Source organism: Protopterus annectens, chromosome 5.part0, assembly GCF_019279795.1.
Source record: "Protopterus annectens isolate FY-2018-M chromosome 5.part0, PAN1.0, whole genome shotgun sequence".
In the NCBI taxonomy this organism is placed as follows: domain Eukaryota; kingdom Metazoa; phylum Chordata; order Ceratodontiformes; family Protopteridae; genus Protopterus; species Protopterus annectens.
In genome coordinates this window covers 232,744,238-232,771,687 of record NC_056735.1, presented here as the reverse complement: position 1 = coordinate 232,771,687, position 27,450 = coordinate 232,744,238, and the positions used below count along the sequence as shown (strand labels likewise).

General features: G+C 42.1%; 1 protein-coding gene across 1 annotated transcript in view; it reads right to left on the bottom strand.

Annotated features, from left to right (window-relative positions):
- The window catches only part of LOC122802554 (gastrula zinc finger protein XlCGF57.1-like), a 276,153-nt gene that overhangs the window by 184,780 nt on the left and 63,923 nt on the right, over positions 1 to 27,450 (bottom strand). The gene's annotated exons all lie outside the window — the stretch shown is intronic.

Below are 27,450 nucleotides of genomic sequence, written 5' to 3'. Positions count from 1 at the left end.
TGACCCGATAGTGTACCTCCACAACAACTCTATATGTACCTGTTATCATCCTACTTAACCCCTCCCTCTCCACATACCCACTTCACCACTAAGTCTGACCTATAAGACCTTTTTCCTCTTTCTATAACTTACTTTATCCAACTGCTCTTCTTTCTGTACCCTCCCTCTAGTTCACTACATCCCTCCTCTACTATCTTCTTTTGCACCATTCCCTCTTCTGACTTACAGTCCCTTGTGCAGTCACTCCTCTCTACTTTTTACTCCTACTCTACTTTCCTTCAAATCTGAAGTCCCTGCACTTACACAATTCTTCTTCTAGCCACTAATCTAATTATACCTCGTTTCTTTTCATTATATTATCTACAACCTTAACTTCCTTCCTGCTTACCTGCTGGATTTATTATTGTTGTTTCTCCTGTTACAACCTATTACTACACTTTTTCTATATATAGCTATGTACTATTCCATTGAGTACATTATGTTTTTCTTATCCATTGTATCCATAAGATTGTTTTGCTCTGTAATATTGTTAATTTGTCTCTATTCGTATGTATTTGAACGTCTGTTTGTGGCTTTTCCCCTCGGGTCTTCACCGAAAAAGGGTAAATTCTTACCCAGCTGGACCAACCCGGTTAACAAATGTGAAATAAAATAAGTCGGTGCAACTATACTCCCTGGACCAGACAGAAGAGTGTCGGCCCCCAGAGTCCCCAGTCGGCGCCGAGGACATCAGAGTAGATGGAACCGATGACACCGGAGCAGGTCTTCGCTCCAAAGGCTCCATGAACAGCAGGTCGGCCCCCTCTGGCTTCGAAGATCTGGTATGGCTCGGAGGAGGAGCAATCAAATCAGGGATGGTGGTCTTTGGTTCTGACACTGGGGTCGGAGTCGACAACAATTTGGCAAGGCCTGGTGCCTGTAAGAGCTTCTGCACCAATCGGTCCATATCCAAATCCAAGAGGCTGACAGAAGATCTAGAGGAGTACACCGAAGGTGCCAATTGGAGAACTGGAGATACAGGTCTTTCAGAGACCAGCTCCAAAACAGTTGTCCGGCTCTGAAAAGAAGAGACACTCGGCACTGAGTGCTGTGGAGCCAAAGTCCCAGAATCCTCCACTTTCTCAGACTTTTTAGATGCCTTAGAATCAGTAGATGATTTTGATGATTTAGAAGACTTGCTGGCCCCATCCTGGTCAGACAAAGCTTCAGTAAAAGGATGCTTCAGCAAACCTCGATCCACAAGTTTCTTTTTCCTCTCTAAAAGAAACCTTGAAGAAAAGGAATGGCAAATGCTACAGGACTCTTGCAAGTGCAACGCACCCAAACAATACACGCACTGAACATGCCCATCAGTGAGGGACATCTTTTGACCGCAGTCTGGACATTTTTTGAATACAGACTTTGGGTGCTTGTCTTTTTCCTCAGACATATTAACAAACAATACACAGACTAAACAGTCTAAAACAACCTAAAAGAAAAATCTATACAAGGCTCAAGAAACACTTCTGATTAACCAACACCGTTTAATAAATGGCCGGAGAAAAACGGCCAACAGTCTAACACAGCCTAAAAATTAAAGCTATCCTTAGGTTCACTTTAATACAGAACACACTCTAACAATGGCCAGGGAAAAGAAGGCCAACTCTACTAAAAGTTTAACAGCACACTATCTACACTATGAAAAGTATAACGCACACTATAGAAGTAAGGAAACTCACACTGAATAATTAGGCCTAACAGGAGGCCGCTACAAATATTTTAAGCTATGAAGCACCAAGGGAATAGGTCTAAAGAGACAACTACAGGAGCTTAATATAACTAACCATCTATAAAAGTTAAAGAATTTTTCAAAAAAAAACTTGCGAAAGGTGATTTTGTGTCAAAAAAAAGGCTCGAGCGAACTGGAACCACTGAGATCCGTGCAGCGGCAAACTAGACCTGAGGTAATTCCAGCAGTGCATCATGGGATAAGGGGCTTGGTCTCGAGCTACTGGTAAACCTTGAGCTTTGCCAACGGCCGTGTCGGAGCTGATGGATCGGCTCCGAAACCATCAGTGAAGAATGAACGGCGAGATTGAACAACTTCACATCCTTAATTATAGCACTCTTAGCTCATCCATACTTGTCCCGCAACAATGTCTCTTGAATTCTGAGTTGGACTTTACAAGTTAAAATACATTACTATAGCAGGTGGTGCTATAATAGCAAAGTTCTATAAGGAAACTCATTGGACTAAGCCACTACATAACCAAATACTTAAATGCAAATGAGATGTCTTTCAAGTTCAAGAAAGCATTTCACAGTCCAGACAGCATCGTGGAGAAGTTTAGATCAAATTATCATGGATTTACCCTAAGTTACACTGGGAATGGGATGTTATATCCAATTAAAGTCCTTCAGTCACTTGTGGCTTTCTGTTTTAAATACCATGCAAACTGTTTAATTTGGTTATTTTATTCCCAGGTAACAAATGTTAAGTTTAATATGTATATTTCAGCTGCATGTTAGACCAGTTGCTTATGTTTTTTTCCCTCACACTTTAATAAAAAAGAAATTTAAGAAAAATAGTTGGATTCTCTCTCTTGGTCTCTCCATGCTTATGTTTCCCCCTCCCATATATCTCAGATTACCACCTATGTCACCAGTTTATCAAATATCACCTCTCATTCTTGGATGTAGCTCTCCCATAAATCCTTCACTTCCACACAATCCGAAAACATATGCATCAAGACTGCAGTCCGGTCCTCACATCGACAGCACTTCCTTTTAATTATATATGAAGATCTACTGAACTGTTGTGGGGCTCTAACTCGATGCATTAGATTAATCTGTTGGTTCTTCTAGAACAGCTTTTAAACTGCTGGATTTTTAACACTTCTCCCATTTTGTAAGATGAAAAACCCCTCTACACCACTGTCCCATCTTAATCTTGGTACTGCTAGACTGTACTTTTGGTTAATCAACAATTTGTACAAGTTGCCATATCTAGGATTCTTTACAATAGACGGCACATCTCTGTTGTTTTTTGCATATCAATAGCATCGCCCTTTATATGCAACAGGATATCCTCATGCACTAACAAACTTTTTAAGCACAGTTTTAGCTGCTCAAACTGCTCAAAAGAGGGGATGGTTGGCATTATGGTTAAGATCTTTACCTTGAGGACAGAAGGTACATAGTTTGATTCTGTCCTCTGGTTATTTGCTAGCCTTGTAATAGTCTGCAGACCAATAGCCTAGTATTTACCTATGAACCTACAATCTACTCAGATATAAGAAAATGCATTTACTGCTAAACCTCTCCAAAGCCATAAAAATCTCTTTCTCTGTCAATGCTATCTACATATAAAAATCCTCCAAAGCCTAGACCTACTGTACTTCCATCTGTTCCAATACACTACTTCATTTTCCACTTTGGATGTTCCAAATAACCACCTGCATTAGATTCTTAACACGATCTTGTACATTGTACATCTACATCTCTCCCAAAATTCCGTGAATGTATTTTCCTCTACATAACACCATAAATTTTCTTCACTTCCTCCATCCCACTGTATTATAACATTTGCACTTACTATATTTGAATTATTCTGTTCCCCATCTTCCCTTTTTAGAAGTTATGATATGGAAGCTGCAAGTGACTACAGCTGGAAATTGTGCGTTCTGTCCCTCAATGCCTCCATTAAGCTGAACATTTCTTTAGTTAATAAGAGCAAGCTTGTATCTTCTGCAGCCACTCACTGTTAAACCTTTATGGCAGGTAACCACATATGTATAAAGCCTTGGTTTGTACCATTAGTCTATTTCTTATATGTCACTTAAGATGACCTCTGGTCTACAAAGCAATGTCTGATCTGGTTTTGTCTGAAATGTCTACTCCTGAAATGCATGGCTGACGGAGCCACCCCCATATAACAAAACCTAATACTGAAAATAAACATGGGTTATAAAAAAATTAACATTACAAATCATAACGAAGAAGAAAAATGAGGCATTCTAAAGCAGTTTACCTTCATAAGGTCACGATCGTATTGTGCGACATTTAAAAGTCCGAAAGTACAACAGCAAAATACCAAAATGTCGAAATAAATAACTGAATTCAAAAGAGCGAATGCCAGTGTGCATTCGCTCATGTGAATTTGGCATTCTGTGTGGAGATCGCACTACAGTGGGGATCGGAACATGTACCCCTTCCCTCACTGTAATGCAATCTCGGAGTTAGTATATAAAATTAGCAGGAGGTGTGGGAGGAGCACCCCACACACACACACACACACACACACACACACATACACATGGGGGGGTGCAGGGGGGCTTGTCCCCCTGCATAACAGTGTTAGGAGACATCCGGAAATTACAGAAATTCGAGATTCCAGAAGTGTCAAATTTCTTTGGGTAGCACATTCGGTGTTCTAAGGGTTCGAAAATGCAGTTTCCAACATTATGAGTTGGGTATATGAAGAGTCGCACACGTGTGTTGCAACATTTTAAAGGTAAACCTTCTAAAGCAGCATCCCAAGACACTTCTGGGAAGTAAGAACTTCAGTTTGTCCTTAATGTATAGGATTTGTCTTTGAAAATGGACAAGCTTGATTCTAAAATAGATACAATTAAAGAAGATCTGAAAAAACAGACTGATCTAATTAATTAAGTTGTCAAACAACAAAAACTTCAAATATCTGGCATGGAAGAATCACATAATGGCATTGATGGGAGACTAGCAGAAGGAGAGAGTAATATGGAAATTATTCTTAAACAGAAAAACAAATTCCTAGAAAAAACAGGATCACATAAGAAACTAGAGTAAGGACAAACAACATCAGGATTTATGGTGTTCTGGAGAAGTAAGGAGGAGACAACATGGTTAATTTTTTCCCCTCCTAGTTATCAAAAATTTTAAACCTTCCTGAACCCCTGTATTTTGGCATACAGAGGGGTCACAAATCTTTATCTACAATAATTTCAAAAAACAAGACTTCAAATCCAAGATCTATGAACAGTTAGACTGATCTCCAGTCAGGAAAAGATTTAATTTTAAAAACTGTGCGGTCTGTTTCACCTATAAAAAAGGGGATTCTGCTATTAGAGTTGACAATGACTACTCTTCTTTGGTACTTTCAAACACAAAAGCATGTATTCCCTTTTTAAAAAGTCTTAAAAATCTGGAATAAAAACTCATCTGATCCACCCAGCAAGATTAAGGTTGTTTTTACCAGATGGACAGAAAACATTTGAATCCTTGGAAGATGCAGTTTCTTTTGTTCAAAATAATAATCTAATTTACTTAACGTTATGGAAGAAATGGATCTGAGTTGTCAAGAAGTGAATGGATAGTAAAAGAGAATAGTAAATAGCTTAGAGACAAATGACCATTTTATTTATTGTTTATGCTTAATGCTTGCTATCAATCATAGCTTTGAAATATCTTCAGAAAGGAATAACTTGTTTTGATAATTTTTTCTCACTGAATTTAATAACTTAAAGTCCTAATTATTTTATATCCTATAATTATGACAAATGTGCGAGTGTTGTAATTATTTCTCTATGTTACAATAAGTATGACTGACATGCGAGTGAGGTATTACATATGTTTAGTTACACACAATAGTTTTAGACAAAGTTAGTTAGTGAATAAGTGACTAATTCTATAATAAATTAGAATATATGAATAACAGTTTTATAATTAAAATTAAGCTGCTTTCTTTAGTGGTTAAAAGAGGACTATAGTGCTCAAATGGGTTGAACTGCATGTGTGGGAGGTTGTACTATACAACATTGATGCCTTTAGCTTGTATTTTTCATTTAATTTGCACGTTAAAAAAAAGATGCCCATTACAGGCTTCTTTTAACATCATTGTTTCAAAGACAGCTTGAGTGCTTCACAATTTTGTTTGATTTTGAAATGACTTACTTCTTACTTATTTCCCCTCCATAAGTCTTGAGTTTTCATAAATTTGATGAGGAAGTTACGTGTCTATAAATATAATTAATAAAAAGTACTCATAGTATACATTTAGACAAATATACACATACACATATAATTAATAAAAGTAGACATCCATTAATAAAAAGTACTCGTCCTATACATTTAGACAGATAGGGTCCCTATCAGATGATCGAAACGCTGTTTCCGCAGAAACTAAATGATCGACACGTGTTGCACGAACTACGTAAATGCTGAATGTCCAAAACAGCAAAATCCAAAATTTCGAAGTATTTTGGTTGATCCATCTGCGGTATAGCTCCGTAAGGTAAGTGTGCGATAGTTAAGGACCTTAGGGTAGAGTGCAGGTTTAGGTAAGTGTATAGATAGGTAATGTAAGATTTAGTGTAGTGTTAGAAGTAGGGTTTTGTTAAATGTATTTATGTGTATTATATATTTTGTTTGGGTATATCTCCTTAGGGGAACTGTGCGGTAGTTACAGACCTTAGGGTTAGGGAGGGGTTAAGGATAGTGCATAGATAGTTGTGTATGTGGGGTTTAGTGTAGGGTTAGAAGTTGGGTTTTGGTGCTTTACTTTAGGGTTAGGAGTAGGGTTTGATTAGTGTATGTATGTGGTTTATTTATTTTGTTTGGGTAGGTAGTATGCAGTGGGTGGTGGGGTTGGCAGACTATGACCGTTCGAGGTTTTAAATTTCACGGTTTAGTGGGTTTGGTCTATTCACAGTTCAATTAATTCGTGTCGCTCTTTTGGTATTCGCTGAAATGGATTTTCAAGGAACTATACCAAAACAAATGCTGCAATATACGAACCACACAAAAAGAAAGAAGCAGCCACGCCAGTCCAGTAGCTGTCAGGGCAAAAAGCTCACGATAAGGCACAAATTAATCACAAATAATTTATTAACGTGCAAAAGATTCCAGCGACAAGCACCACACACGTTTTCGTCTCTCAAGAAGACTTCATCATTTTCAAGGAACTGACATAGACCCAGACAGATATACACATACGCATATAATTTAGTAGACTTTATCTTTTCTTCTTCTGCTTATGTGACGGCAGAAGTACTATGTAAATATAAGAGGAATTTTGTTACTGGAGAGACACTGCAATACATGCAAATGAAAATGTGGAGAGATGCCTTTGATATGTAACATGTTTTCTTGTTTTTATTGGTGATGTTGGTGATTTGTAGGGAAGGTGAGATGTTTTATTTTGGATGGTCTGACTGTCTTTGTGTTGGGTTTGTTCTTCTGTTTTGTGGGCGTTCCAGTTCTTGTGCATGTCTGGTTGTTGTATTCTGTTGTTCTGTGCTTTGGACTTCCTGCAGTTAGGGGATGGTGTTTTCTTTGGAGGGTCAATAGGAGTTCGAGCTGGAGTTCTTGCATGTCGAAACTGATCATGGATTCTGGTGTGATGGTTTGTGCGGTGCAGGGAATGGACAATCCAGTGTGTGTGAGGTTATTGACTGGCTCAGTGTCCCACAGTAGAGGAAGGAGTCATTTGTATAATTGGGGATCTTTTTGGGGTCTGTGGAGTGCTGGCTCATCTGTGGACATCCATTTATTTGTTTGGTTTTGTTTGGCAGAAGGTGATCTGGTCAGGTTCTGGGCATGGTCCAGGTGAATTGATTCACAGTGGAAGGTATGGGATATAAGCAGAGGTATGATGCAACAAAGATTGATCACTGTTACAAGAATGAGGCATAGTAAGAACATAGGACATAAGAAGAGAGGTAATGCACCGAGAAATACTTTAGGATTGTGGCCTCGGGGTGCGGAAAAGAAACACTTCCATTCTGTGGTCTCCTGTTGCTGCCATGTTGAATCTTGTAGTCTCTTGATGTAGTTTTGTTTTATTTTCATTAGTAGACAGTCCTCTTAGGTGTTTGGCATTGGTGCGAAATTTCAGTAGGTCTGCTGTGGAATGTTTAAATTTTCTTATTTCTTTACATTTCTTGATTCTAAGGATAAAGTTTTTTAAAAATTGTGGTATGGTGTTCATTGTAATGAATTTTTAGACTCCATTATTTTTAATATTTTAAACATATGTTTGCACATTTTTCTATCTATTGTTCATTATTCCTTTATTCACATACTTTCACGTTCCCCATACTTGCACAATGTTTATTCTAACAATTTTAACATTACTAATTTAATACCATTTATCATAAGATTTCATAACTTATTTATTATATTTATTATGATTACAACATATCTATTTAATAAGTAAATGATTAATAATTTATTAATTTTTTTATTTATATTTATTTTAGGCGATGTTTGATACATAACATTCTACTATTATGAATTACTTACAGTTCACTGGACGCACAGAATAAGCATTCCCAGTGGTGTAAACCAACCAAAATACACATTATATTAACACAGAATCTGAAGTAGGCAGACTTCATTCGTCTGCAACCTGTGGGTATCGGATCCGACCTCGGATCCGAGCCGGCAATTCAAAAGCTTAGGCGCCGAGCTCCTAGCTCCTCCCTCTTACCCATAACCCCTTGCCAAGCCCTGACTGACCTCAGATTTCGTTTGCCGCTTTTCAAGTAGCTACGGAATTCCAGAGCTCCTGGCATTGGTGAAGATAAGAACTAAATTTTTGACTAAAAAAGTTTTAAAAATCTTTATTTTCTTTCTTGATATAGTTAGTGTTGAGTGTGTTTAGGCTTTCCTCTCTTTTAGTTAATTTTCTCGGTTTTATGTAGTTTGTTTGTGTGTGTTCTGTGTTAGGCCTTAGGGTTGCGATGTCTGAAGCCCATAAGGCTGTGTTCTCGAAATGTGCAGTGTGGCCATAAGCTGTCCCCAGCGGATGGCCACACTCGCAAGAATGCTTGGAGGTTGAACACCTGTCATCTGGTTGTACCATTTCTGCAGGGTTCAACCCCTGGGCTTTGAGGGAGCGGAGGTCGGTTGGTGCTGGCGGGTCTTTACCTCCAGATACCGCTCGCCTCTGCCCCTTCCACTCAGCAACCTGTTGCTGTGAGTTCTCCCTCCGGCTGGGACTCAACCTCCCTCTAAGTTGCCGGAGGGGAAGGAATCCTCTAAGGAAAGACAGAAGGAGAGGCACAGGAGAGGCACCACAAGCGAGAGCCGAAACTTCCAGTTCGGCTCCTCCATCTAAGCGGCCTCCCTGTGCCTTCTAGCTTTCCTCCTCCTCGGCTCCACTCCCTCGGTTCTCTCCTGGACCCGAGGAGGAGGAGGCTAGCCCTTCCAGGAGGTCTCTGAGGCGGCTCTCTAGGTCCGCCGGTGGCCTCCACTAGGTCAACATTTTCTATGAGTGAAGCTGATATGGACCGGATGATGAGGAAATTCATCCAGGCCCAAATGCAAATGGGAGTGCTCCTAGCCCCCATCCGGGAGGGGCTTTTTCACCCCTTGGCTCCTTCTCCACCCATACCACGGGTTCGGAGCTGTCGGCGCCGGGCAGATTTGGATCCGGGTGGGTCGGATCCGACGGGTCGGCGCACTCGGATCCGTCCCATCCCTTGAGTGCTTCGGTACCGGACCCGACCTCTCGGAGCCGAGGGCCGAGCCTCGGATCCGAGGGAGCTGGTGTGTCTTCGGCCCGCCCAGGTCAGAGCGCACCGCCTCTCGGATCCGACGGTTTCGCTCCGACTCCGATCCGCGGCCGGATCCGGTGGGGGTCGGCTCGGGCTTAGAGAAGCTGGCTCCCCTCGGCTTCGCCAGGAAAGGGCACTGTCGAGGACATCCGGACCCCCGGTCCCTGCCACGGCTCCTTCCGCACTCCATTGCAGTTGGGCCAGGCCCCCACCAGCCGGTCCCAGGGACAGCCCGCCTTGATGTCCCAAGTGGTTCCCTTGGAACATCCAACTGCTGAAGAGTACTCCTCGGACAGCCCCCCCGATGAAGTACCTCGGAAGCGTAAGTGCACATGGACTCCCCCGAGTCCGTCACTGAAGACACAGACTTGGATGAAGGAAGGCTCCCCTAGGTCACCCCTGAGGACATCTCATTTGGAGACATCATGGAGATGTTAAGGATCAGGGGTGGTCTGCCCCCAAGGCTTCTTGGACGAGTCTGTGTTCTTGGAGGCATTCGAGGCGGGCCCTTCTACCTCTTGGGTGTCCCCTCCTGCTGACCCCCTGGTGGATCTTATTTCCATCAGGGCGTGGAAGGATCCGGACACCACTGAGCCTATCCCTAAGCGCCCGGACCGCATTCTGTCCCCTCAGTCGGACCGCACCCACTGGAGTAAGGGTCCCCCAGTAGATGCCATGATGATGGCTGCAGCCACGAAGAGGGAATTGGCCCAGGAGAGTCCTCCATGCATCCTCCGGCAAGGAGTCCCGTTCGATGGATCGCATTGGGAAGCGAGTTTTTAGTTCAGCAACCTTCTCCTTGAGAGCGCTGAACTACATGGCACATGTCATTAGGATGCAGTGGGATCTGATTAAAGAATACGCTGCATCTCCCCCGGAGTCCATCTCGAGTGAGGATAAACAGGTTTACTCCACCCGAATGGCCACTCTCAGATCAGTTTCCAATACATCTATGCGGCTACTTTCTCATGCTACTGAGGGAGCTAGAGCCAGCGGAGCAGGCCTAGTCATGAGGCGACAGGCCTGGCTCCGCCATTGTGATTTTGCTGAGCCCTTCAAGGCGACCTTCGAATGCCCCTTCGATGGTTCTGCCTTGTTTGGCAAGACTGTTCGCGAGACATTAGTCCAGAGCGAAAAGGACGGAAGACGCTGTCTGCCGTCGGAGTCCGCTTCTCAGCTCCCCAGAGGTCCTTCTCTAAGAACCAAAAGGGACAGAAGAAGATGTGGTTCCGGAAGTCGCAGCAGTCCCAACCTGCTCCGGACAACCAGTCCTTCCGTGGCAGAGGAGGACGGGAGGTCGTCGTGCTAGAGGCAGGGGCTCCTGGCAACTTTGGGTCCAGAGAACCTTTCTCTGATAGACCCACGCAGCAGCCCTGAAGGGTTGCCCGCTGTCCGTCTCTGGAGGCAGTCAGGGGGCGTTTTTCGAGGCACCTGACTTCTTGGGAGTCCGTAACAACAGACAGTTGGGTGCTTCGAGTCATATCCAGAGGATATTCAATTCCCTATTCAAGGTTCCCAAATCTCGCAGCCTCCCAGATGTTCCACCCGACCAGAGGCGGCAGCTGTCGAATCGAACAGCTGCTACAAAAAGAGCCATCCAGCGCGTCCCCGAGATCAAACCGGATTAGGGTTTTACTCCAGGTTCTTTTGGTGCCAAAGAAGACGGGGGACTTAAGACCAATCTTAGACCTTTCCCAGCTGAACCTGTCAGTAACCAAACAAAAGTTCCGGATGGTCACCCTGCAATCTATACTTCCCCTCTTGAGGGAGAACGACTGGATGTGCTCCATAGACCTCAAGGACGCGTACTACCACATTCGGATGGACAGACGATCCAGGAGGTTTCTTCGCTTCTGGCTGGGAGCCAGTCATTACCAGTTCAGGGTCCCCCCCTTTGGTCTCACCTCAGCCCCCAGGGTGTTCACCAAGGTGCTAGCGGTGGTAGCGGCTCACCTGAGGCTCCAGGGATTACAGGTCTTTCCGTACCTGGACGACTGGCTCCTGACGGCATCATCAAGGCATCTTCTGTGCTCAGCCAGGGATTACTTTCTTCAACTAGCACCAAGGCTGGGCATCACGATAAACTGGGAGAAATCTTTTCTGAACCCCACACAAGTTATAGATTTCATAGGAGGAAGACTAAACACCAGATCAATGCGAGCCTTCCTCACCCCAGACCGTGCCAGCCTGAAGTGTCATGTGACAGCGATCCTGCAACCATCTCCAACTGCAGCTTCGGTCCTGAGGGCCCTAGGTTCTATGGCGGCAGCTATTCCGCTTCTCATTCATGCCCGTTTACGCATGTGGGTTCTTCAATGGACCCTTCAAGTTCAGTGGTCCCTTTGTACTTCTAAACGCCCAATTGCGGTCAGCAGAGCGTGCAGGGACTCCCTTCTTGGTGGCTTCTTTCTCCGGAGCCCTGGCAGGAGACCTTTTGCGCTGCATTTCCCGAGCCACAGTGACCACGGACGCTTCTTGCCTCGGGTGGGGGCATTCTGCGGAAAGATTGTCCAAGGCATGTGGAATCCCACAGAGACGCCACTGCATATAAATGTCCTGGAAATGAGGGCGGTGCTCCTAGCGTTGCAAGCACTTCACCACGTTCTTCCTTCAGGGACTATTGCGATTCAGACAGACAACATGTCAGTAGTCTGGTATATCAACAAACAGGAGGAACCAGGTCTTACCCTTTGTCGAGAGGCCATGAGAGACTGGGAATGGGCAATTTCCACCAAACGCTTTCTGGTAGCAACGCACATTCCGGGAAAGTCCAACATCCTTGCGGACAAGCTCAGTCGCACCATCCTTTCTCCACACGAGTGGTCTCAATCCTCAAGTAGCGAAGAAGATTTTTGCCGCTTGGGGCAACCCTGTTGCGATCTTTTGCCTCTCCCTCAAACGCCAAATGCGACAATTTCTTCGCTCTGCTTCCCCACCAGGGAGTTCCCGAGATGCTCTGGTGCATGCTTGGCCTCCCGGTCTCCTTTATGCCTACCCTCCACTTCCTCTGATGCAGAGGCTTCTGCAGAAAGCCAACAGTTTGGGGAGCAGAATGATTCTCATTGCCCCATTCTGGCCTCGACAACCTTGGTTCCCTTCTATGGTCTCACAAAATCAATCCACCATGGATTCTGGATCCAATTTCGGATCTCATCTCTCACTCTCTGGGAATGTCAGTTCCCAATCTGCGGACCCTGAAGTTGACAGCTTTGCTGCTCCAGTTCCATCCTTAATTAGGACTCCCGGTATCTCATCACCGGTCAAGGCCATTTTAGTGGCAGTTCATAAACCTTCCACCAGGCAGGTTTATCGGAGTAAATGAAAGAGATTCTCTATATGGGCAGTACAGAGAACTTTGGATCCTTTCTCGGCACCTATGTCAGCGGTGCTGGATTTTCTAACAGACCTCTTTCATCAAGGGGCTAGTTCTTCCACGATTAAGGTACAATTGGCAGCTATCTCGCATTATCACATTGGTCATGACACAGCTCCCCTTATGACGGCGAAATTATGCAAAACATTTCTCAAAGGAGTTTTTTTGTTGAGGCCTCCAGTCAAGGAGGTTGTACCACCCTGGGACTTGTCTTTAGTCCTGCAAGCCCTTACTGCTCCTCCCTTCGAGCTTGCAGCTTCTACTGATTTAAAGTACCTTTCCTGGAAGACTGCCTTCCTGGTAGCTATCACTTCAGCCAGAAGAGTGTCTGAGCTTCAGGCTCTGTGCATCAAACCGCCTTACCTTTCTTTCTTCCCTGATAGGGTGTGCCTCAGGACCAATCCTTCTTTTCTTCCAAGGTCTCTTCTGAATCCAATATTAACCAGTCAATCAATTTACCTGTGTTTTTCCCAAGTACTCAAACAAAGGAGAATACAAATTGCATTCCTTGGATGTTCATAGACAATTACGTTTTATATTAACAGAACAGCTGGCCACAGGAAATCAGATCAGCTGTTCGCCTTTGCTAAATTTGCTCTGGGTAAAGCAGTATCTAAAGTCACACTATCTAAGTGGATTGCTAATTGTATTTTGCAGGCATATGACACTTCAGGCAGACCTGCTCCTCAGAGGGTTACGGCTCATTCTACTAGGGCAGTTTCCACGCCAGCCTTTAAGTTCCGTGTATCATTGGATGATATCTGCGCTGCAGCTACTTGGGCCTCGCCTCATACTTTTATTTCTCATTACAAGGTGGATGTTGTTTCTAGAGGAAGAGCATCCTTTGGCTCAGCGGTGCTCCGGAACATCCTTCCATGACGGCCGCCCAAGATTCAGGTAGCTAGGGACTCTGTCCCACAGGTTGCAGACGAATGAAGTCTGCCTACTTCAGATTTAGAAGTTATGTACTCACCATAACGTTCCATCTGAGTAGGTGACTTCATTCGGATGGAACCATCCCTCCATCCCCCTGACCTTTATAGAGCGAGTATTTATGCTATTTTAGTGTACTGTTGTCAGTATTTTGAGGCAAACTCAATCTGAGGTCAGTCAGGGCTTGGCAAGGGGTTATGGGTAAGAGGGAGGAGCTAGGAGCTCGGAGCCTAATCTTTTGAATTGCCGGCTTGGATCCGAGGTCGGATCCGATACCCACAGGTTGCATCCGAATGAAGTCACCTACTCAAATGGAACGTTATGGTGAGTACATAACTTCTAATTGTTTGCTATAATGAAATGAATTTTTGTATCAAACCACGCTATTTCACATTTCTTAATACTTTTTACTGTCTTCAATAGTATTTAACATTAGTTGTTGAATGTAAGTAATGTTTGGTCTGTTCCGACAACAATTATGTTCACCAGGATTTACTTTAAGATGAGCAATTCATAAAGTTATTTTAACTTTTATATTATATCTTTTAGCAACTCTGAGCACGATGTTTTGTGCCTGTTTTATGTATTCAATAACACATATTAAGCATTTTAATCAAAATGTATCTTGATTAGACTGTGAACTGAATTTGTTATATTTATTTTTCATCACATGGAACAATATCTGCAACTTTTTTGCTTTTAAAAATATGACTCGAAGCATGTAGCACTTTAAATAGAACTGTTCAATTGTAAAAGCCATTAATGGTTCCTTAATTGTTTGATTTTTAATTGATGGTTTGATATAAGCACACCGGTTATGCTTGTGGTTTATCTTGAAAAAGTCTGTCACAGTACGGGTGAAAGCGCTTGATTTACACTGTTGTCTGTTCGTGCAGTTCGTTTATTTTGTATCACAATAAAGAAATCTTTTCATTATACGTAGAAGATTTTTTGGAACCCCATTGTGAAGAGTTAATTGGATCGTATCAGTGCACTTGCTTTTCTTTTCTTGGCTTTTTGGGACCTAGTTCGTTTCACAGTTGTTTCTGCTGTGGAATGTTGCAAACCAAATACAAATTAGTTATTTGTTTGGTGAGTAAGTGTTTCAGTTGATGCTGTGTCTACCAATGTTTTCTGACTTTGGTACTCATAGTTTTATTAATGTTCGTTCTGGAAATCAGAAGTTTATAGAAAATTGACTAAAGGTATGGAACGGAGGTTTGTACTACTTGGATAGTCTGGTGGTTGGGAGATGTGACACTGGGATGCTCTACACTTCTGAACTTGTGTGTGCTCGCATCGGACTTGTGGAGTAATGGGGATGAGTTTGGACATTGATTGAATGGGTTTTCTGAACATTTTGCAGTTGAAGTTATGTATTAACTGACTGGCTCCCTCTTGTGCTTGATATAATTAGAATTCACAAGTACAAGTAGGCATACGTTCTGGATAACAACAAATAGCACCAAAGACTTTACAATATGTTTTGATAAAAAATAGTGTACTGAACCAAGTCTTCTTTGTTTCTGTGTATGACCCACAAAGTACAAGTTTCCAGTTTCTAGGGTCACCTAGGAAAACAGGTCTAATTAAGGAAATTGCTCAAAGTGCCACAGTTTGCAAGCACAAAGTGAGTGACAGAGAAATGAATGTATGAAAACTAAGTAAAAGTTATTTGTAATTTCTGCCTGTAACTGACTCTGCTGTACTGCCAGACTGACTTTATCCTCTCTACAGTAAGGCTGATTTTGCTTCCTCAGCTATGTTATGACTACACCTATGTAATTAAATACTGTCTGCACGACAGTTTCAGCAAACAGGAGAAAAAAAGGCACAGTTTAAATAGCTGCATTAAAAACAGGTACCAAGAAAAAATGCATTAATCCATCTACCTACATATTTAGCATTATGCAAAACTGTCATGTAAAACAATAACAGTTTCTGAACTCGGTAGCTAGAAAGAGTTCTCTGCTTAGGGGAGGGTAACAACAAATGGCACCAAAGACTTTGAAGTGGCCAGAGAAATAGTACTGTATTGATCAGTATTCAGGATGACTGCACTAATGAAAAACAAATGATAGTCTGTGCTATTTGTTAAAGCAGCAGTGATATTTCTTGAAGTGCTGATTTGCCATGTATTTTAATTGCATTTACATGTATAATGTTATGCTATAAAAACTTTGTTCTACTTAAACATGAGGGAAAATATATATAATTAAGCTCATACACACACATACCATTTACAGTATATATTTTATTGTTTATTTATTTTCCTCTCCTGGTTACATCAATTTTAATATTTTGCTCAATCCTATGTGTTTACTAATTCACTAATACCAGCAAATGTTTAAATTACTTACGAACAACAACAGGGAGTGGAGTTTCTTGTTTACACTCCAGACATTGAGCAATAACATCTTCAGTCTATCCTTAGCTAGCAGTGTAATCTGTCAAACGTATTCTCCAAGGATGACAAATATTGTGCCCCTTTTTATGTATATTAGTTTAATAGTACCATCAAATGCTTTAATTACTTAATAATAAAAACAAGAAATGTGAAACTGGCAGATACATAGCCACAAGGGTAGTATATATCCTTGTAATAGCTTAGATTGAGGTGAATTAGCCTGTTGGAGATAAGGCCATGGCTATGAATCTTCAGACTTCAATAAGAGGTATTGATCAGCTGCATCTCTGCTATGGTATCCCTCACACCCAGAGAATGGTTTGGTAATCTCATCTGTGGTTTGGTAATCTCATCTGTGCAGATCCCTGGCATACTGAAACATTTATATTTAATGACTGAGGTCTTGTGTGAACACACCAAAGGACATAATTATAGGTCAGAATTTAAATTAGCAAAATATGCCTGAAATAGTATGTGTAACTAATTACATTTAACTCTTGACTCGTATTCATTGTGAAAATGGTTCAGGTTTTACTAGCAGAGTGCAATCAACAGATGCTTCAACATGTTGGCATGGCAGAAAATTAAAAAGAGATCAAGAAAATGTATAAAATAACTTTTTAAATAATATGCAGTTTTATTTGATATTTATTTAAGTAGGTAGACTGGCTCACAAAGGTCAATATTTGAATTTAAGATTACATAGCTTTGTGGTCACCTCCTGCAAATGAGATGTGGATTTATGTCTGACTTTACAGATAAGAATAAATCAGTTTGATTCAAGTCCTTTTGTGGTTTTATTGGGTAGAAGAGTGACTGGGACATACAACTGTGCTACAATCTGTAAAAAGATGAAGTGACTTTTAAATAGGTTGAAATGTATTTTTTACAATATACACATATGCAAACAGACAAAATGTGATATAATAATATGTGGAAGGTGCAGCTTTACTACGTAAAGCATTCCTGAAAGTTTTTATTTTATGTTCCAAATGATGTGATGCTGCACAAGTATATTACTGGTGCTGTTTGCTATGGTTTTATTTTGGGGTCACAAATTGTAACAATTTAATTCATTCACCAGTCTATTTATTAAAATTTAACTACCTCATATAGTCGAGGCTGAAGCAGACTTTAATCAATATTTCATGATATAGTTCACTAAATCACATTCTGTTGCTAACTGTGGTCAGCATTTGCTATTATAAAAGGCTTTATTACATAAATTTCACTTGTAAACATTAACAATTTTGATAAAATAGTAATTACTTCTAGTTTTTGATATAGTTTGCTTTTATACATACTTTATTTCCTTCTTATTTTATTAACTACACAGTGTGACTAATGGTAAGATTTTCAGAGTTCTGTACTTTACTAATGCTTATTTATATATTGCATTTAAGTTGTATGACAGTAATAGAAAACAGTAGCAAAAATCACGGATTAGAGTAGAAAGTTTTATTAATTTAGAAAAATACACACATTAACAAGTGTAGCTGTCTTTTTTTTCTTGGAACTGCTTTTTGTGTTAATTTAGAAAAAAGAAGATAGTTTGAATGAGATTTCTCATCAAACTAGGAATAATTAGTTCCATGACAGGTTTAAAATTTACGGTTAGTTTTGTTTTAGATAAGCTACTTTTGGGTTTTCAGTCCATACTGAATTACATAAATGAAATATTTATAATTATTAAGATAATGCCTCATCTTTTTAGTAATAGAAGTTTAGGCTTTATAAGGCAATTACAGAATGTTCATAAGTATTATTTTTTGTAATTTTAATTTTAAAATGACTCAAAATGCATTTCAATGAATATAAATGGTTTAAAGAATAGTTCTAAAAGAGGAAGTTTATCTAAATATGTAAAAAGCTCACAATCTTTTTACAAGAAACTCATTTAATTCAAGATTACATTGTTAGATTGGAATCTAAGGGCTATACAGTAATTTCAAGTTCACAATTTAAAACAAAAAGAAGAGGTACTGCTATTCTATGGAAAATAGTACAATAATGTCTACTGTTAAAGACACATACTTGGATAAAAATGGGATGCTAAACACTGTGGTTATTGAACTGCAGAAAAAAATGTATACTACACCAAACGTATACTGGATACCAGGAACTGGAGCTAGAAAATATTTGGATACAATTACATCATATATGAAAGGAAATTTGATTTTAGCTTGAGACTTTAATGGCTTATTGTAAAATGAAGATTCTACTTGCCAGAGAAAGTTTAGATTTTCAGCTCCGGTTAAGACTTTAACAAATTTCATTGATATTGTGATGCCCCACCTCTTGCCCAGTCATCAAGGAGAATAAGTCCTCACAACTAGCACCAGTGGGGGACGTACATTGGGAGGATGACAAGTTACACACACAGTATTTCCAGATGCAGCTCTCTGCATCAAATGCAATCTCCTTTAAGAGCACTCAGAGACAACAGTCAGTCTGGGGCTAGTTTCTCCCTCTTTCTCCAGATCCCCAATAAAACTCCCCATTGGCACAGCTACAGAGTTGAGATCTCAGCTAAGTGGCCCAGTCAAGACCTCCTGCACCCACTCTGCCCAACCAGTAATTTGTGTCCCTGCACAAGTAGCTGGCTGACACACACACACACACACACACACACACACACACACACACACACACACACACACACCTGAGAAAGACTGGCACAGGTTTACTAGCTATGTCCCCCTCTGCCAAGGCTATAAGGTAGTTTTCACTGCCACCAGCCAGCTCCTTATCAGCTACTTTAATTCCCTTAATAAAGGGTGTCCAGTCTTACTGTGTAATGCTACTATTAATACAAATAGTAGTCTGACCAACAGCAAGGCTATTAGGAGTGGCCTACACAGTGTCACCAAATAAATATGCAAGTACTCTCAGAATTTAAATATGTCTCATAAATATCAGCCACAAGGAAAGATTTAAATATATTTAATAATAAATAATAAAAGAACAAGAAAATACTCAGTATATAATCACAGTACAGCCAGGTTAAGGATGAGATCAGTTTTTTAGTCTGTTCTTAAGTCAAATTTGTATGCAAGTCGAAACACGTACGTGGAACATTCCACTGTACTACAATACAGTACAGTACAAACTTCCATACAAAAAAAAATTGTTACACTTACCTCTTCTTAAGCTTCACTTCACATTTCTGTACTACAGGCATTACTCACACATGTTTTCCACTCTTTCCTGAACTTTCAGACCTTTGCCAGACCACCTACTGTCACCTAGACCATAGTGACTCGAAATGTCATTTTCCCATTCTACTGTACAGTACAGTAACTGCTTCAGTGCTGTTTACTGTACAATGCAGCAGTCTTGAAAAATCAAATCACCAACACAGTGATCTCTTAAACAATCAGACTGCTTGTTCTCCATGACTGCGGAAGTAACTGCTCTAACAAGATGTGCAAGCACCTTCACGAACGAGGAAAATGTGGAAAAGGAAAGTACAACAGAATTCTTCATTTTAAGGTTCAGATTTGGGCAACTTTAAAGATTTTTATTTATTTTCATGTTATTTCTGACATTGCGGCATCCCATTCTTATCTATGGGTAGTCCGCAAGTTGGATGTCTGTAACTCGGGGACTGCCTGTAACATCAGAGTTCAAAATCACAGGAAATATTTAAAACAACATTGCAGGGCAGTTTCAAATAAAGAAAAACATCTAAATTAAGCTTTTCTATATTCCTGACTGTACCCAAGAGAAATTACTGTACTCTAATAACTTAATTCAGAGCAAGCAAGGCAGATGTGGTGAATGGGTCTTCCAGCTGATGCTGGCAGGTCAAAGACAAAATACAAAATACTCAGTCTCTCAGTCTCTCTCTCTCTCTCTCTCTCTCTCTCTCTCTGAGAGTTCTTAAATTAATATCTCAAATATTATGGCTGGGATGGCTTGCAGAATGACAATTTCTTGTCATCTGACTTCAGTTCCCACGCTCAAAACAACCACTGATGCCAGCTGGTAGCATTTAGCATCTACCTGTGAAAATTCATATACCTCAGATCTTTTGGCAAATCATGGAAGTTGTAAAATAATTTACATTCCTCCACATTTACAAGACAATACAAAAAAAACATCTGTAGTACAGACATTATGTCTCCTGTTGCACTGAAAATGAAAGATAACATCTTTTTTATGGCCCAGCCATAAAGTAATTTAATTTCAACTATTTTTCTGAAGTTTTGCAAGTTAACCTCCTGTGTTACCGTTTGCCCTGTTAAAATATATACGTTTAAACAGTTACAATAGTGTATGTACATTTCTGTTCTTTTCCAGTAGGGTACACTGTGGATACAGCTTTAAGCCAGTACTTTGTAAAATATCTTTTCAACACAGACTTCTGTACCAGCAGTTTGAAATACACATAATATACAGTTCTAATACAGTTGTAACACAAACATCTTATATGAAGCATGTTGGCATTGACAAATGACATAACCATTGACATTCCAGACAGCTGTGCCGGCAGCATCACCTTTTGTTACACATCTATATAAATCATGTTAATATTCACAATTGACAAATAATTATTTACAAAACTCCAGCTAGCTGGGCTGGCAGTATCTCTTTTCGTGGCATTTCTTTCCTCCTTTGAAGACTCAAGCTAGTTTTTTTTGAGTGGCCCTTGAGAAACATTGCTTGAGAGGGTTGAGCCTATTTGGGAATATCTTACCCCATTCCCTGTCTTGAGATTCCTGCTGCCTTGACACTGCTGACCCCAGTACAGTGCTGCACTGTTCTATCATATGCCTGCAACCCTAGGCTCTATCATAGTAATGTGGGCTTTTGCTAGCTGGCTCCCTGTAGCCATAGATCCCATTCAGACATCTCCTGCCTCTTACTGCAAATACTTAGCACCAGGGCCTCCTGCCTCTTACTGCAAATACTTAGCACCAGGGCCTCCTTATCACGGTAAGGTTTCATCATGTTAACATGGTGCCCCTAGCTACCTAGCAGTTCTACCATGTAGTTAACATCACTGACCTTCCTTACCACTTTGAAAGGTCCCTCCCAAGCTGTCTGCAGCCTGCTGTGTCTGACAGGAATAAGAATCATTACCTGCTACCCTAAAACATACGCTCTCTAGCTTGAGCATTCCTACCACACCAGACCTTTTTCTGCTGTTGGACTTCTGCCAGGTTCTCCTGGGCTAAGCCCATGAGTTCCCTGAGCCTTGAGTGAGGTTTAGGACATATGCCAGAACAGACTCCTTGTGGGATTCACACTCCCACTCATCACAAATCAAATCTAGAGGTCACCTCACCCTATGCCCATACAGCAACTCAAAGGGTGAAAAACCTGTGGATTCCTGGGGCACCTCCCTGTAAGCAAACAACCAATGGGGCAAGTATTTGTTCCACTTCCTCTTAAACTGGTCTGCAAATGCCTGTAGCATGGTCTTGAATGCAGTGTTTAACCTCTCAACAAGATCATTAGTCTGGGGATGGAAGGGGGTGATCTTTAAGTGCTTCACTCCACAGTGCTTCCACAAACAAGTCAGCAGGTCTAACATGAAATTGGCTCCTTTTCAATCAGTATTTCTTTTGGGAACCTTACCCTGCTGAAAATTTCTAACAAAGCATTTGACACCTTTTCTGTCTCAATGGAGGACAGGCCCACTGACTCAGGGTATCTAATAGCATAATCTACTACCACCATGACATACTTCCTTCCTGCAGAACTTGGGGAACTCAGAGGCCCCACAATATCCATAGCTACCCTCTAACATGGCTCCTCAATCACAGGCAAAGGCATCAAAGCAGCTTTCACCTTGTCTCCTGCATTGCCTACCTTTTGGCACTGCTCACAGGTCCTGCAGTACCCTGTTACATCTCTGGAAATCCCAGGCCAATAAAAGTTGTGCATAATGCATCTCTTGGTACACTTCATGTCCATATGACCTACAAAAGGAATATCATGGGCTATGGCTAGAAATGCCAGACTGTAGGCTTTGAGCACTACCAACTGCTGTATTCTCTTACCCTCTAGCCCTCTTCAGGGGTCCATTCTCTATACAGTAACTCTTTGTCATAGTATACAGATTTCCCCCTTTCCTTGAGAATCAGGTGCCTCACTAGCTACCTCCCTCAGGCTTTGTAATGTAGGGTCTGAGAGCCGTGCCTGTATCAACTCTCTCTTTGTACCCCATCCCAGCTCCCCTTCCACAGTAAGTCTGGTAGTCTCTGACAGCAGTGCCTCACTGTCAAGCCTGGGTACTACTACTCACCTCTGCCCTTGCAGTCACTCTGTTCAAGGGAACATCAGTACCCACAAGCAGCTGTGAATCACCTTCAGTCTCACTGCTACAGAGTAGCTCCCTCCTGAAGTAACCACCACACCAGTCCTGGCTTTAAGTCTGCGGTCTGTCTGGATCCCCCCAGGCTACCAGACCCACAAGCTTGTTTCCAAGCCTGTCTGCATGTCACTGCATGCACACAAGAGACTGCATTATCAAAATCATTCCCTATCAGGACATCTGCAGGGATATACTGATCCCTTTTCCACCCTCCCAGTCAAGGTGAACCCTAGCCAAAGTATTTGGAATGGGGTCCCCCCTAAAGCTCTGACTGGAGTAGACTGCCCAAGAAAGTAGTGCTCCTCTTTAACCAGTGCAGGGTTCACAATGGTTAGGTCAGAAGCTGTGTTTCTCTTAGCAGTGGCCTGTTTCCCATCTACTAAGATAGGATATAACCTTTTGTGGTAGTTTGGTACCCCTGTTGTCTCCAGACAACTTACGGCTGCCATTCTGTCATTCCCACTTACTGACTCTCCCACCTTTTTTTCCCCACCTTGCCTCAGTGGACATCTATATGCTACATGGCCCCACTGGTTACATTTAAAACATTTAACTCTTGGTCCTGGCCATTTTTCTGAACTAGTGGCTTCCCCTGCTACTGGCGGACTTTTTTGGGGGCAGTTTAGGCTCCCCACCATGGGTTCCCTTAGATCCATGAGCAGCACTGGGTATCCCTTTCCTGTGCAGTGATGCCCTGCTTGCTAGGTATAGATCTCCCTTTTTCACCAACTCATCTGCTGTGTTACATTCTCTATCCACTAACCAGATTCACATGTCCTCAGGCAAAGCGTTAAGGGCTTGTTCCCTACCCAAATGGTCTGCCAGCCCTTCAAAAGTGGTGACCTCACACCCACCTATGAAAATAAGTGCTTACTTCAGCAATATATTCACACACACTTTCATCTACCTTGCATCTATGCCCACAAAACTTTTTTTCTATAATCTATAGGTGTAAACTTAAAACACTCTAACAGACAATTTTGAACAGTATTATAATTTAAGCAATCAGTATCAGACTATTTAGAAATAGCAGTTACAGCTTTACCATGGAGTAAGGGGGTCAGGACCCGTACCCAGAGCCCTTAGTTAACATTAATATTGTTTACACACCCTTTCAAACATATGAATAAAACTATCAAAAGTATCACCCTCTGTAAATTGTGGAAGAAATTTACTGACCTTTGTTGCTTCTGGGGTTCGGTTACTCCCTTCCCCATTACCTCCATGACACTGGCAAAGAGTCAGCATCTCCTTTTCATGTTGCCCCTGCCTCTCATTCTCTTCAGCTTCCAGATGTTTCAGTCTCTCTGCTGATTCTAATGTCATTTGTTTCTCCTTTTCTTCAGCCTCCAAATGTTGCAGTCTCTCTTCTGATTCTAGTTCTAACCATCTGGCCTCCAGTTTAAGTCTCTTAAATCCAGACAGATTTTTAAGTCCTCTGTAGAACAGTTGAACTGTTCATTTTCTGAGAGTTGTACATCCCAAAGGCCCATTTGGTTGTCCTCCTGGTTGCTGGTCTGTGATGCAGCTGTGACTAAGGCTACAATCGTCTCTGCTTTAGTCAGGTTGGCATGCCACAGTCCTTTGGGTTGGCACATCTATTGTGATATGAAACTCTGAATGTTCAATGCGTGGCTGACACTGCTGACCCCAGTACAGTGCTGCACTGTTCTATCATATGCCTGCAACCCTAGGCTCTATCATAGTAATGTGGGCTTTTGCTAGCTGGCTCCCTGTAGCCACAGATCCCATACAGACATCTCCTGCCTCTTACTACAAATACTTAGCACCAGGGCCTCCTGCCTCTTACTGCTAATACTTAGCACCAGGGCCTCCTTATCACGGTAAGGTTTCATCATGTTAACATGGTGCCCCTAGCTAGCTAGCAGTTCTACCATGTAGTTAACATCACTGACCTTCCTTACCACTTTGAAAGGTCCCTCCCAAGCTGTCTGCAGCCTGCTGTGTCTGACAGGAATAAGAACCATTACCTGCTACCCTAAAACATACGCTCTCTAGCTTGAGCATTCCTACCACACCAGACCTTTTTCTGCTGTTGGGCTTCTGCCAGGTTCTCCTGGGCTAAGCCCATGAGTTCCCTGAGCCTTGAGTGAGGTTTAGGACATATGCCAGAACAGACTCCTTGTGGGATTCACACACCCACTCATCACAAATCAAATCTAGAGGTCACCTCACCCTATGCCCATACAGCAACTCAAAGGGTGAAAAACCTGTGGATTCTTGGGGCATCTCCCTGTAAGCAAACAACCAATGGGGCAAGTATTTGTTCCACTCCCTCTTAAACTGGTCTCCAAATGCCTGTAGCATGGTCTTGAATGCAGTGTTTAACCTCTCAACAAGATCATTAGTCTGGAGATGGAAGGGGGTGATCTTTAAGTGCTTCACTCCACAGTGCTTCCACAAACAAGTCAGCAGGTCTAACATGAAATTGGCTCCTTTTCAATCAGTATTTCTTTTGGGAACCTTACCCTGCTGAAAATTTCTAACAAAGCATTTGACCCCTTTTCTGTCTCAATGGAGGACAGGCCCACTGACTCAGGGTATCTAATAGCATAATCTACTACCACTATGACATACTTCTTTCCTGCAGAACTTGGGGAACTCAGAGGCCCCACAATATCCATAGCTACCCTCTAACATGGCTCCTCAATCACAGGCAAAGGCATCAAAGCAGCTTTTACCTTGTCTCCTGCCTTGCCTACCTTTTGGCACTGCTCACAGGTCCTGCAGTACCCTGTTACATCTCTGGAAATCCCAGGCCAATAAATGTTGTGCATAATGCATCTCTTGGTACACTTCATGTCCATATGACCTACAAAAGGAATATCATGGGCTATGGCTAGAAATGCCAGACTGTAGGCTTTGAGCACTACCAACTGCTGTATTCTCTTACCCTCTAGCCCTCTTCAGGGGTCCATTCTCTATACAGTAACTCTTTGTCATAGTATACAGATTTCCCCCTTTCCTTGAGAATCAGGTGCCTCACTAGCTACCTCCCTCAGACTTTGTAATGTAGGGTCTGAGAGCCGTGCCTGTATCAACTCTCTCTTTGTACCCCATCCCAGCTCCCCTTCCACAGTAAGTCTGGTAGTCTCTGACAGCAGTGCCTCACTGTCAAGCCTGGGTACTACTACTCACCTCTGCCCTTGCAGTCACTCTGTTCAAGGGAACATCATTACCCACAAGCAGCTGTGAATCACCTTCACTCTCACTGCTACAGAGTAGCTCCCTCCTGAAGTAGCCACCACACCAGTCCTGGCTTTAAGTCTGCGGTCCGTCTGGATCCCCCCAGGCTACCAGACCCACAAGCTTGTTTCCAAGCCTGTCTGCATGTCACTGCATGCACACAAGATACTGCATTATCAAAATCATTCCCTATCAGGACATCTGCAGGGATATACCGATCCCTTTTCCATCCTCCCAGTCAAGGTGAACCCTAGCCAAAGTATTTGGAATGGGGTCCCCCCCTAAAGCTCTGACTGGAGTAGACTGCCCAAGAAAGTAGTGCTCCTCTTTAACCAGTGCAGGGTTCACAATGGTTAGGTCAGAAGCTGTGTTTGTCTACTAAGATAGGATATAACCTTTTGTGGTAGTTTCGTACCCCTGTTGTCTCCAGACAGCTTACGGCTGCCATTCTGTCATTCCCACTTACTGACTCTCCCACCTTTTTTTCCCCACCTTGCCTCAGTGGACATCTATATGCTACATGGCCCCACTGGTTACATTTAAAACATTTAACCCTTGGTCCTGGCCATTTTTCTGAACTAGTGGCTTCCCCTGCTACTGGCGGACTTTTTGGGGGACAGTTTAGGCTCCCCACCATGGGTTCCCTTAGATCCATGAGCAGCACTGGGTATCCCTTTCCTGTGCAGTGATGCCTTGCTTGCTATAGATCTCCCTTTTTCACCAACTCATCTGCTGTGTTACATTCTCTATCCACTAACCAGATTCACATGTCCTCAGGCAAAGCGTTAAGGGCTTGTTCCCTACCCAAAAGGTCTGCCAGCCCTTCAAAAGTGGTGACCTCACACCCACCTATGAAAATAAGTGCTTACTTCAGCAATATATTCACACACACTTTCATCTACCTTGCATCTATGCCCACAAAACTTTTTTTCTATAATCTATAGGTGTAAACTTAAAACACTCTAACAGACAATTTTGAACAGTATTATAATTTAAGCAATCAGTATCAGACTATTTAGAAATAGCAGTTACAGCTTTACCATGGAGTAAGGGGGTCAGGACCCGTACCCAGAGCCCTTAGTTAACATTAATATTGTTTACACACCCTTTCAAACATATGAATAAAACTATCAAAATTATCACCCTCTGTACATTGTGGAAGAAATTTACTGACATTTGTTGCTTCTGGGGTTCGGTTACTCCCTTCCCCATTACCTCCACGACACTGGCAAAGAGTCAGCATCTCCTTTTCATGTTGCCCCTGCCTCTCATTCTCTTCAGCTTCCAGATGTTTCAGTCTCTCTGCTGATTCTAATGTCATTTGTTTCTCCTTTTCTTCAGCCTCCAAATGTTGCAGTCTCTCTTCTGATTCTAGTTCTAACCATCTGGCCTCCAGTTTAAGTCTCTTAAATCCAAACAGATTTTTAATTCCTCTGTAGAACAGTTGAACTGTTCATTTTCTGAGAGTTGTACATCCCAAAGGCCCATTTGGTTGTCCTCCTGGTTGCTGGTCTGTGATGCAGCTGTGACTAAGGCTACAATCATCTCTGCTTTAGTCAGGTTGGCATGCCACAGTCCTTTGTGTTGGCACATCTATTGTATTATGAAACTCTGAATGTTCAATGCGTGGCTGACAAAGTACAAGCACCTTCTTTAGTGACCACTGTTTACAGGCTACAGGAATTCAATATTT